The following is a 9160-nucleotide window of genomic DNA, read 5'->3' as shown; positions in this document are numbered from 1 at the left end:
ACCACCTACAACTGATATTAGTATTGAAAAGTTGTCTTTGTCTCTTGCTGAGGCCGAGAACACTGAGGACATGAGGACTACAGTCATGCTTGCTTTTCTCTGATTCAGGAGAGGGAAGCACTTGAGCTTAGGGAGGAGGGTTAAAATCTGGTGGCGATGGGAATCTATAAAAACTATCCCTCTTTTCCCCCGTGTAAGATAGTCCTCTTCTTGAATGTGCTGTTGAACCTCACACTTTTACTTTTCTTCGTTACTCAGGGACCTCCAGGGATCAGGCACAAATAGAGACTGGTGCCCATTGTCTTAGTTCAATTTCTGCTTGTTTCCTTCAATAACATGTGCCAAGAAGGAAGCCAAGAAAACAGCTTATGCCAATCTCTTGTGCTAGTTCCTTTAATTATATGCAATTTCAATTGGATATATATTAGCAGTAAGCATAATTTAATTCGAACACTTAATTGCTTGCAGCAATATTGTGCTTTTACCAAACTTCCCCCAAATGCACACCTATCATTCTATTTTCAGCTGATCTCAGTGCTGTCAATGAGAGGCTCATGCTCTGCAGTATTGCTTGGGGCTGTGCTTCCTACCTCTCCTGCTGCACCTGTCCTTGAACTTCGTTATTATACAATTTGTGGAAATTCAATGTCCTTATTTCCACTTCCTGTCCCCATTCTCACAAGTGTTCTATTCCCCACCATTTCTCACTCATTAGTTTTCTGAACAAATTTTTCACTAACGTTTTTGATGATTCTCTAGAAGTAGCCCATGTCTTTTCTTCTTTCTCTTGTCACTGCCACATCCCTGAGATCTTATGTCCATGGGCAAGGCTCATGACATTCTGCAACATAAGACACTGTTGGAGAATGTAACATTGGAACTAGGATTTCAAGATTTGATGAGATTTCTATAGATGGAACTCAAAGTAAAGACATTCTAGGTGGAAGAAGTGGCAGGAGAACCATATTTGCTGGCAAATTTAGTTTTCACTAAATAGTACATTTTTTGTTGTGGTAAGAAGCACATAATGAGATCTACCCTCTTAAATTTTTAAGTGTGGAATACCATATTGTTAACTACACACACAATTTTATACAGCAGATCTCTAGAACTTTTTTATCTTGCATGACTTAAACTCCATAAACTTTAAACAGCAACTCTCCATTTCTCCCTCCCCTGAAAACTACTATGCTATTTTTGTTTCTATGAGTTTAATTCTTTTATTGGTAACTCATACAAGCATAATCACACAGCTTTTATCTTTCTGTGATTGACTTACTTCACTTATATTATCCTCAAGTTTAATCCATATTGTAACATATGGCAGGATTTCTTTCTTTTTATGGCTAAATAACATTCAGTTGTATGTATATGCCACATTACCTTTATCTACGTATTCATTGATGGACATCTAGGTTGTTTAGGACAAAACCTATTCTGCAAAAACACTGTTCAAAATCACTGCATATGAAGCTACCATTTTTACAGGTCAAAATAGTTTAATAACCAGTATTTTAATATGATTCAGTATACTGCTATATCTACAACAACCCAAAGAATTGGATAGTAATACGAACTCAAAAGTAATAAAAGTGCAGACCTGAAGCATATGGCCCCCCTGGCAAACTTGATGTTTCTTCCTTAGTTAATAATTCTTTAACCAGCAAGAGCAGTGGTTCCCAAACTTTGCTGTACATTAAAATCACCAAGGGAGCCTGTATAAACATCAATGCCAAGGATGCGCCCCAGAAGAAGTAAATTATAATGGCTGGGGGTGGGACCCAGGAACCAGTATTCTTTATTGTTCCAAGCTGATTCCAAAATACCCCAATGTTTGTGAGCCATGTGACAAGGGAATTTACTTTTTCAAGACATTCTTTATGTCCCATTAATGGATGTAGGATGAATAGTGATTTAACATAATCAGTTGGGATATCATCTCACTGTTCTAGAATGTGTAGAGCCAGACGTTTATCTCTTTTTTTTCCCCCTTGTCGGAGAAGCCATGGTTAGGAGAAAACGTGTTCACATTTAGCTCTGGGCCATCTCTTTCAGCAACTGTTGCTCTTCACTTTCTTCCCCAGAAATCAGAGCAATTGTAAGAACAATTGATTATATGTATTGAACCTAAGCTATATAATGCATCTAATCTTTAGAAGTACTATGGTATAGATAGATTTCTCATTTTTACAGATGAGGAAACTGTTCTATTGAGGTAAAGGGCAGTTAAGGTGGTAGAGCAACAATTATACATGGCAACCTGACCAGTAACCACTACACACTATGCTGCCTTTTAACTGAAAATAGATTTTACTTTTTTTTGGTCTTGGCTTAACCAAGGGAGTATGCTTTTAGCACGACATTAGATACCCAAATTACATCAACCTCACATAACCCTATGAACTTTCCAAATCCCGTCTTCTAATTACCCCTCATTACCATGCATCATGGCACATCCTCATTAAACATACAAATTCCCTTAATCCGACAGGTCATAGTACTCACATTCATCTTTTGTTCATTTATTACAATTTTGCATAATTCTCTAATCATCATAAGGAGCATTTAACATAGCACTTAAGGAATCTGGAGGCATGCCGAAATAGGGTCCTAGTGCCCTCGTGCTTTTTGTTCCCTCATTTGACTATTCATGTTGACACAACTGGTTCAAGTCACAAGCCGCAGGGCTCCAGCAATTACAGTTTCCCCACAACAAATTGGTCTTTGCTGTACTGCTTATTCTTCATTTTCTCACCTCTGCTTCCAGAGTCTGGGACCTTGTCCATCTTCTTATAAAAACACAAATTTCCCAAACTTTGTTCTACAGAATTCTATTTCAGTAAGATTATAAGGGGGGCTCCATGGGGGACAAAAGATGCCATGGCTGTGGCTGGGTGAATAATGGTTTTCTAAAGATGACTGCATCCTAACCCCTGGACTCTATTAATATGTTACCTTACAAAGCTAAAGGGATTTTGCACATATAATTAAGAGATGGGGAGATTATTCTGATTATTTGAGTCAGCCCAGTGTAATCACAAATGTTCTTGTAAGAGGGAGACAAGAGAATCAGAGTCAGAAATGTGGCAATGAAACAGAGGGATAGAGAGAGAAGGATTGGAAGATGCTATATTGCTGGCTTTGAAGATGGAGGATGAGGCCACAAGCTAATGAATGCAGGCAGCATCTAGAAGCTAGAAAAGGCAACAAAATGGATTTTCCCCTTGAGCCTTCAGAAGAAACACGTATGATACATCTGGGGCTCCAGACAATAAATTTGTGTAGTGCTAAGCCACTTTGTTATAGCAACAATAGGAAACTAATATAATGGCCAGATAAGTTTGGGAAATGTTACATACTTTATTCTTTTTTAAGACATTTGCAGTATATATTAATGTAAAATGCCAATTATAAATACTGAAATATGTAGTATAATTGCAATAATTTTCCCTTGGAAAAGTAACCTTCATGGACAGAGAGATTTGTTTGTGAATGACCTTAATTACTTGGCTAAATTTTTTTTGTTAGTAAGCTACTCCACACCCAATTAAATTCAAGGTTTGCTGGGGTACCTGGTGGCTCAGTCAGTAAAGCATCCAACTCTTGATCTCAGCTCAGGTTTTGATCTCATGGTTGTGAGTTCAAGCCCCAAGCTGGGTTCCATTAAAAAAAAAAAAAAAAAAAGTCAAGGTTTGCTGGCTACTTCGCCAGAATGCTACTAGTTCTTGAGAAATTGTATTGGCAGAATACAGATTTATAATAAGAACCTTCCCCTTATTTGAATCAGCTTAGTTGCATCTTTGTGTTTTCTGTTCATATAAAACAGGAGCCCTTTAGATAATGGTCTTATTGCTTGTATTATTAATCAGTTTGGGTGGCTGATGCTTTATAGGTAAATGTTTTTTGCTAACAAGCTTGATCATCTTTTTTTCATATTATGACAGCAGAAGTTTTCAATAGGAACTTATTTTTTTTTAATTCTGGATTAAGAATAATGTTCTAGAAATATTTTATAATAAGCCATCCAGTTTATATTTTAGAAAGAAATGTTCTGATAAATGTTATTAGAAATTTTGAGTTTTCTTAACATCCTTTTAGAGCATTACCAATGTAGTTTAAATAAACTTTATAATTTTGTGCCTTGGTTTGGCACATATTAATTGGAGAGGAAACAAGCATAAAGGTCAGGTAGATGTTTAAAACATTTGTTCTTGGAATCAATTTCTGGCTAGATTTATAGTTTTGTTTTTGTTTTGTTTTTAAAAAATGACCTTTCTTGAGTTATCAAAATACATTTTTCGTAGTTTGTTGTAGGTTTTCCTGAAATGACATGCCAGAATTAAATTTATTTCCTTGACATTCCAAATAAGTCTCACTATGGCATAGCTCATTATAGAATTGGAGATATCACAAAAATAAAGGAAACATAAATATAAATCCAAAACAAATATAGGTTTATCCTATTTATTAAAAAAAGATTAAATTTCTTTTTTAAGGTAGGCATGCAACTAGGTGCTGGTGATTCAGAAATATTGTCCTTGCTTTCAAGGGGCTTACAATTTTTTTTTTAAGATTTTATTTATTTATTTGACAGAGAGAAACAGCCAGCAAGAGAGGGAACACAAGCAGGGGGAGTGGGAGAGGAAGAAGCAGGCTCCCAGCGGAGAAGCCTGATGTGGGGCTCGATCCCAGAACTCTGGCATCACGCCCTGAGCTGAAGGCAGACATTTAACGACTGAGCCCCCAGGCGCCCCTACAATTGTATTTTTTTAAAAAATCTCTGGTTGGTCAATCTTCCTTGACTTACATATAAACGTCAGGGATTTGTGTTAACTAAAAGGATGAATTCTCTGACTGTAAGAGATTTCACCATTAAAAATGGTGACTGAAGTACACTACGGAGTTTTTAGTTTTAAAGGGCTTCGGTTGCCTGCAAGTTTCTTTTGACAGAGGCCAAAGTGTTAATGTTTTCATTAACGATATTAGCTATGCATTTGGGGAAAAACCATATGGTTGTTTCCTCATGTGAAAAATGGAGACACTAGTACCTGTCTGACCATCTTATGAAATTGTGGTTACCAAAAGAGATGCAGTTTATGGTAAACCTTGACCACTGTGAATACTTTATCTCCGGGGATTGCTTCATGAGGGGAAGTACTAATTCCTCTATAGCAGTAATTTTCCGAGTGTGGTCACTGGACCAGCAGTGTTCACATTAACTGGGAACTTGTTAGATATGCAGATTATCTGGCCCCACTCAAGACTTGCTGAATCAGAATCACTGTGCTTTAAGGAGCCCTCTAGGTGATTCTGTTGCATGATAAAATATATAAGCATAGCTCTGGTCTGCTCTGAGTCTAAAGAGGGCTCTGTTAATGATTTCCAGCTCAGAAATTTCCATCAAGGGTCTTGATCTTTGAACTTATCTATTGAGACATTTCCACCTGCCAAGAAGTCCATATTTTTATTTCTGATGCTCAACATAGTTACTAGATGTTTTTAGCACTTAAAATGAGAAAAAGCCCACATTGAATTCTTGGTAGATTCTACGGTATAATAACATTTTTGCTACATTTTTATGTTCAATTCTATTGCTAAAATATCATAGCATCATTTTAAAGGGGGATATTTTTATGGATTTTATTGCATATATAATTAAAGATGCTATTTATTGTATTATTCTGCCACTATTTTATATATAGCATCTTATTTAATCATTTTTGTTATTCTATTTTACATGTGGCTCAGAGAAATTAATTAGTCAGTAAGTAGTATAGAGACAACTCAGAGAAGGAGCTGTTTAGTTCCAAGATAAGAGGTTATATCATGTCATGCTGCCTTCCAAGCATAAGCTAGAACTTTAGCTAAGAAAGAAAGTTCCCAATTTTTTTTTTTACTAGGCAAATGTAGCTCTTATACTAAATCTTTAAAAGACAGTAAAAAAAAATAGCTTCCAATTAAACACATTTGTAGATAAATATGCAAAAGTCCAAATTTAATGATAGCAACTAAGAATCAAATTATTTTAAATGAATAATGGGCGATAACCAAGTGGGATTTTCTCCCAGGAATTCAAAGATAGTACAGCATCAATAAATCTTTTTGATAATTATCCATATTAATAGTACACAGAAAATAAAACATATGTTCTCAATATAAAATGGACAGGTATTTGATAAAATTGTGAAAGAGTAATTGCAAAGAAAACACTCTGTCAAGTCATTAACCAACTCCATGCTTAGTGGTAACCAATAGAAATTTTTTCACAAGTAAGATATATATCTATATATATAGATATAGATATAGATATAGATATAGATATAGATATATAGATATATAGATATATACATCAACATTTTAACAATACATACAGACTGTACAATGCCACTATAAAATTTTTTCTTAGGGAATTATTGTGTAATGATGTATGTAGGAGCTATTGTTCATAATGGTGACTATAAGGTAATAAAGTTTCTAAAGTCGGAGTTGGTGTGATCAGTCATGATTTATTCCAACAGGCAGGTGCTCTACAACCATTAAAGGTGACGATCGAGGGCTCTAGTTCAAGTTGTTAAATTGAATACACACTTATCTTCTCTATCTTATGAAATGCTATTGAAATGACAGTACAGAAATAAAACAAACTTTACAGACACAAGTACAGAGGGAGCAGGAGATGAAACATATATGGAAAAGAGATTTCAAGGATTTTTTGAAAGAGAAAGCAGATGGAAGATGTAATGTAGTGGAGTGAGGTATACTGGACTGTCCCTGCAGAGGGTCTTTTGTTGTGTCGTGAGCATGCTTACCCTGCAGAACCCTGAGAAGCTCCAGACACTACAGGGATTAGGTGTGTAGTTGAAACTGGGGGATAATTTGAAAGTTTGTATGCAGAATGATTGGACGTCCATTCTCTCTCTTTCTCTCTGTTATCACCTGCCTTGCTCTACCTCCCTGGCCCACTCTCAGGTAGGAGCTTTAGGAAAATGGTTTCCTAGAGAAATGTTACCAGAGAAGCTCTGGACTCAGTGACACCAGAAAAACAAAGTTGAAGTGAGGCACTGGACTAAACGCAAGGGGATTAGGTGAAAATATGCATAGGGAAGGTCCTCAGATGCCCATCAGCTTGCAGGTCAGGTAACTCCTCCCTGATCTAGCCTAAAGAATAAACTTCTAGATGCTTCAATCTATGAGTCACCAATGAAAACATCGCCATAACCTTGCTTTTCTCCTGTGATACATTCAAGTTAGCAAGTTCTACAGAAACACAAGCACCATCTTCTTTTATGTGTTTCACTTTTAAATGTAAACAGATTTCTAAGGCTCAAAAAACATCTGAGGGAAGTCTCCAACCAGAAAAAGACAGGCCAAAAAAAAAAAAAAAAAAACCACTTCTAAGAGAAACCAAAGAAACAGAGGGAGTGCAGGAAATAGAGGGAACACTAAAAAGTAATCATAATAAATAAATAAATAAATAAATAAATAAATAAATAAATAAATAAATAAAACTATTGATATTCTTAGGGAGATGAGACAATCTTAACATTTATAAAAATGGAATGCAATTCTATGGAAAGGATGCTAACTAACAACAAAATAATAATATTTGGAAATTAAAAATACATTAGCCTAAGTGAAAGAGTCCAAAGAAGATTCCCACGAGGCCTGGGAAATCTCCCAGGAAGAAGAAGATAAAAAAAAGACATAAAATAAGAAATAAAATATTAACTTAATAGGGTACGATTGGATGTGTAACCACTGACAGGGGAAAGAAGTCACAAAGAAGGAAGTTAAGAGAAAACAGAGGGTAAGAAATGATCAGTGACAAAATATAATAAAAACATCAAGAACTAAGTAAGGTACACATATCTCTGAATTTAAAGGACCCAGTGAATGTCTAGCTTGGTGAATTCATAAAGATATATGTCAGAAGAAGACTTCAAAATCCTGAGTGCAAGACTGGCTGCATAATTTGTGGGGTCTACTGCAAAATGAAAATGAGGGTCCCTTGTTTAAAAAGCGGAGAAAAAAGTGTCATTAAAAGTACCAAAATATCAACATTTTCCTTCATTCCACAGTATCTTTCTCCCAATCTGTCATGATGTTTTTCATTTATAATTTAATGTGCACTTCCTTGAGCACGGTGATACTGGCAGTGTAAGTTCAGACCCTCACACTGGGGGCTTTCAGAGCTGGGGGCTCTCAGAGCTCTCTGCCTCCAGCTACTAAGGATGTGCTATGTTCTAGCCAGGGATGAACACGTCAAGCCAGGCAACTTCCTATCCCTTGGAACTGCCATGCCAACCCAGGAAAAGGGCAACTCCCAAGTATTGCAACTTTGTTGGGATGTGTTTGGTACCCAGATACCTAGTATTTATGCCCCTGTGCCTGAAACAGGCCCTGCTAGAGGTGGACAGCAGCACCTATCACTGGTAAGGCCTGGTGTGAGAGGGGCCAGGAGAGTGGATAGCTGAGAAACTGTCCCAGGAAAGCAGGAAAGCAAGGGAGATGGCAGGAGATCTCAGCCATGTATGAGCACCCAACACATGTTCTATTGTCCTATCACACTTGAGTTATAAAACACCATTTAAAAATAATTATTAAATATTTCAAGACATTAAGCCATGGTAGACCATTAAATCAAGCATAGTGCCATTCTGAGCATGGGGCCCTATGTGACTGCTGATTACCTGCACAGGCAGCCAGTTCTGCCTGTGTATAAAGATCCTAAAAGTTTCCATGGGCCCCACATAAAACATTTGACTTCAAAAATAATAATGGATACTAGAAGGAAATGAAGCAACTCCTTCAACTTTCTCAGTGAAAATCATTTTAATTTAGAGTTTAATCACTGACCAAGTTATTAACTGAATGTAAAAATAGAATAAAAATTTTGAAGTATGAAGAATTCAAAGGTTTTCCCTTTCACCCTTTTTAGGAAGCTTTGGAAGATGTGCTTCAGCTCACAAAGAGGTAAACCAGGAACTAGGAAACAGAAATTCCGTTAAAGACAGCGGTCTAAGGTCTGCCTCCAAGGGAAGTCCAAGGGTGGCATTCCTATCAAGCTGCAGCACACCTAGTTCAGACTGGAGCAGAAGCACAGAGGGCTTTAGTAAGAAATGCTCCAGGAAAACAAAAGTAGAGGTGATGCTACATCATG

This window comes from Ursus americanus, chromosome 29, assembly GCF_024610735.1.
Source record: "Ursus americanus isolate L20-20 chromosome 29, mUrsAme1.1.p, whole genome shotgun sequence".
Lineage (NCBI taxonomy): Eukaryota > Metazoa > Chordata > Mammalia > Carnivora > Ursidae > Ursus > Ursus americanus.
The sequence above is the reverse complement of the archived record's forward strand: the minus strand, read 5'-3'. Positions refer to the sequence as shown.